Source organism: Lolium rigidum, chromosome 5 (genome assembly GCF_022539505.1).
Source record: "Lolium rigidum isolate FL_2022 chromosome 5, APGP_CSIRO_Lrig_0.1, whole genome shotgun sequence".
Taxonomy (NCBI): domain Eukaryota; kingdom Viridiplantae; phylum Streptophyta; class Magnoliopsida; order Poales; family Poaceae; genus Lolium; species Lolium rigidum.
In genome coordinates, this window is record NC_061512.1 from 160,150,393 (window position 1) to 160,155,042 (window position 4,650).

The window sequence follows — 4,650 nt, forward strand, 5'->3', positions numbered from 1 at the left end:
TACTTGGTGTATTGGTTGCTCTTGCGACACCATCGTTCTGATTCATAGGCTGTGTTCTGATTCATAGGTTGGTACAACTACATCCGATGGCATCTGCGAATTAATGGACATGTTCCACAGCTCCTAGATACCTAATTAGATTGGTTTTCCAAACGTATAAGCATTGTGCAGTAGCTAATTCCTTTTATTTAAAAACCTGTACTGTATAGATTGTTTCATGTTGGTACTCAAGCTGATTAGAGAAACCATTTGCAGGCAAGAAGGCTGATAGGAGAAACCATTTTCAGGCAACAAGACTTTTTGCAGGTATTCTGAATCGTCTAGGACGACACTAGAATAGATTATCAGCAGGACATCATAACAACCATGATGATATTACCGAATTTCAACATGACTTCTATTAGAGCACGTATGTTCCTGTACAAGAGTACCTCCTATTTTAACTGAAAATTTAACCTGCAGTTGCATGCTCTCTGTATTTTGAGTAGTTTGGTTTAGCATTTTTTTAAATCGACACAGAGACAAGCATGCTGTCATATGAACCTATGTGCTGAAACTACTACAATTTGTCCTGAAACTAAATGCTTTCAAGGTGATGCTCTGCTTACATGCTTTCCCTTATTAAAGAGATAAAGTGAGTCGTTATACTATGTAGTATTGTTTGATTGTTGAAGATATCTCACGAATAGAAATACAACTCTGATCAATAATACATGTGGACGATGTGTGCCTTGATAGTTAAATATTGAGCACATTCTGTGTTATCTCTGTGAAGTTTAAGCGTTAGGGCTGGTTATAGACTCAGTGATAACATCTTTGCTGTTTTAATATATATTCATTGCTAATGATAATACTAATATTCATTTGCTTCATTTAGGAAATTTGTGTAAAAACAAGGAAAACCGAGAGGCTGTCAAGCATCACGAAACTACCGGCTCTAGGTCTTATCCTGCCCATTTCCACCAACTTGTAAGTATTCTACCAAACTCATACTCCCATGTCTAATACAACATGTATAACGCATGGTGTTACTCACATCAGGAACCATCTGAAACGCGTGCAATCATCTAGTAGGTGCCACCACTGGTGATAACACTGCATAATAAACTCAATCTAGCACAGCAGGTGTTATTGCTACTCCGGGTGATAATGATTCATTACATCTCGTTTATGTACAGTTGGTCACTCCATTCTACTTGAGTTTATATTACGAGGGGAACTAGGTTTATGTAGAAGTTTCATTTTAGATGATGTACTAGTATGACACCCCTGAAGAACAAGGGCAACATAAGAGGCATAGTTTTTCTTCTGCTAATTCTGAAGTGGTAGATTCTATTTTAAACTTGCTGGTGCAAGTTCATAGTGTTTTCTTGGCATAGTATGGTTCTCAACCATATAGGTTTTTGGCAGGTTACTTCCTCAAACTCTTCTTATTTTAGTTCTAAGAATAATGAATTGTATGGTTTACCTAGAAGCACTAAAAAAAGAACAGATCAGGTAGCCTTGTATTGTTTTTCCCTGGCAGCTTTATTCTGTGTATTTTGTACTAATTTAACTTTTGAACTGCATTTTTTCTCACTATCTATTTCATATATTTCTGCACTTTATACTACTGCACAGTTTGGCAACTTTCATCTATGGAATATTAATTATATGAATTCCCACATCTTGTAGAAAAAAGACAAGTGCAACAATGAGGACCATAGTCCCATTGAGTTTTGTAAAGAGTCCCACACTAATATAAAGATGGGATGCGTGAGCGCAGCTGCCGTTGAAGCTTATGTGAGATTTCTCTCTGTATTTGGTTACTTAAATAATAGTTGTTACTAGCTATATTTATCGTTGATGTCTGCTTGCTATGATGTTGGCTATTTGTTGTGCCGCTGGTTGTTTATGGGTTGGTGGCTACTTGTTGTACTGCTGGTTATTTCCATTCTGCTTGATGTACTGCTAGCTGCTTGTAGTACTGCTGGTAGTTGGTTGTTATGTGCTACTGGCTACTTGATGACTTGTTGTTGGTTGCTTCCTGAATGAAAGGCAATTATATGTTTTGTACATGATTATGGCTCTTACCATGTTTTTGTAAGTTAAATTGAACGTGTCACCTATATCAAACTTGAGCAACGATGTTTTTTTCTACAGACTACTATGGAAGAGATAAGGATTGAAGCACAACTAGAAGATGAGTGCCCGATGTCTGGTACACATATTGTCGCTGAAGTTCTGAAGGAGCACAACTCCTCAAGCACCTTCCTTTCTACCATGATGCACCTATTAAGATCTGGGTGGTATAGAACATCAGCATCATCAGTTAGAAGAAAAATTTGGATAACAGAAGATAGAAGTAATAGAGGCAAATGCGATATACCAACAACAATTAACCGAGAGAGGTAAAACACAAGAGGCTGCACTTTGAAGAGATGAAAAAGAAGCAACAAGAAGAATTGGCATGTCTAAAGAAGCTGTCGGAAACATGCAACTCAGAACTAGGCACCATATACACTTAATGATGCATGAAAACCATCATTATATGGTGAAGTTATTCTAACATGAACTTAGTTTGTGTTTCCTTAGTTATGTCAATTTTGTAGTGCAACTTATTTAGTTATGGACCATGGTACTTGGTCGTGAGTTAGATGCATATTGTGATTTCAATGGCAATTGAGTATATTTTTTCATATATGTATTCAAAATTAATTTCAATTCATAACATGATGTATAAGAAATTTAGAAATTATTACAAGCAAAAATTATAAAAATTCAAAAATGAATTAATATTACATGCAAAAAATATATAAAATAGTACCTACAAAAAATGGGGGAAACTATTATTTCTTCCTAAAATAATTTAGAATATTAGACAAGAATTAAACATATATTTTAGGCGAAAATTCTAAAATAAAAATTTGAGAATTAATTAAATGACATCATATACGATGTCATTCACGGAATAACGTTAATCCGTGACGTTTCCCACCCATGGGATGGTCTTCTAGGTGCTGACATCACACATGATGTCACCCATACTCTGTGACGTTTTCTGGCGCGCCGCGTCACGAGCGAGTAATCTGTGACGGGGATTCTGTGACGATGCTTGTGACGCTCCAAGTACATCATGGAGGGGTCTTGCGTGACGTTTATTGCTACTGCGTGACGTCTTGAGCTCGTCACAGTATATCAGATCTCTTGTAGTGTAGGAAGATTAATTTTAAATTTAAAAGTGTTTCACGATTTTCAAAAGATTTCACTAGGAAAAAATGGTTCCACTAATAAAGTTACTAGAAAAATCACGATTTCGAAAAAAAACGTGGGTTCAAAAATGTTCATAGGTCAATAAAATTTTAAAATATAATTTTGAATAATTTTTCATGAATTAAAAAAATGTTCACGGGTTTTACAATTGTTCACAAGTTTAATAAAGTTTCTAAAACAATTATGATTTCAAAAGGTTGTTCATGGGTTCAAAATTGTTCAGAGTTTCTTAAAAAAATGACGTTGGTGAAAAGTCACGGTTTCAAAAAAAAAAGAGCAATGAAGGAAAAAAGCGAAAAAAGGAAGAAAGAAGAAAATCGTGCCTACATTCCGGTCAGCAAAAAATGACATGAAATGAAGAAAAATGTGCCACTTCCCGTCAGTAAAAAAACAGGAACCAGAAGGACAGGCGACTTCGTTCATGCCTACCAACAATGTGCTAGCGAGATTACCGCTTGCAATAAGAGAGAAAGAGGGTTTCCAGGATGATGCATGTGAGATGTGATGACAATCATGTTGATTTGGCTAGACAGACATCAGGCCCGGTACGTGGAAATATATGGACTAGAGTGAAGCTATATAAGGATTGCAGTCACCAATGAGAAGCTCTGAAAAAACAGGTTACCATGAGAATGTCCTTCCACCGAAAGAATATTTTAGTATAATGAGATAAATGACGTGAGATCTGAAAGAATATTTCAGCAATGACCTCCGAGTATAACTACCCTACTAACCATTCAATTACATGTTGTTTCTTCAGATAAGCACATTTCTAGTTTCAGTACAAACCACAAAAGTACATACAAATATTTTAAAATTACGTTTATTGGACATTTCCCCATGGATGCACCGTTCTATTTTGATTGTAGAACCCTACACATGATCCAATATGTATATATGTGGAAGAATATTGCCCTAGATTTTAAAGAGAATAGGACATATGCATGGTAGGTTGTTCTCGATATCCTTAAAATATCCATGAAAAAATAAAATATTTTTCCCGTATTCCACAACTAATAGGTCTTCAAACATATGTCTTGAACTCTTGAACCTTACTACTAATAGGTGAGAACTGATATATTATAATTTTTATTATAACTCCCATGCCATAGACTCGCCCATTAATTTTATTATTTTTATTAATGTAGAACACGATGGACATATTACAATAAATTTACATAAACATAATATTTCACGAGATTGTTGTCCATTTTCATTACATTTTTTCAACTCTGTAAAAATATTCATAAACTTTAATCTTATTTCAATCCTCACACTAATGTAACTTAAAATAAAATCAACAGTCCAACATGAGTGATACAAATTTAATTCTACAAATTGATCAAATATCACCATGTAAAATGAAATACGTAATTAATGGTATGTGTTTTTTTGCAA

The 4,650-nt window shown here is 34.9% G+C and overlaps 1 long non-coding RNA gene across 1 annotated transcript; it reads left to right on the forward strand.

Moving 5' to 3' along the window:
• The first annotated feature begins 250 nt into the window (after window positions 1-250).
• Window positions 251-970, forward strand: LOC124652374. The gene is made up of 2 exons (XR_006987694.1): window positions 251-306; window positions 878-970. It is a non-coding gene; the product is annotated as an uncharacterized LOC124652374 (long non-coding RNA).
• The last annotated feature ends 3,680 nt before the right edge of the window (window positions 971-4,650 follow it).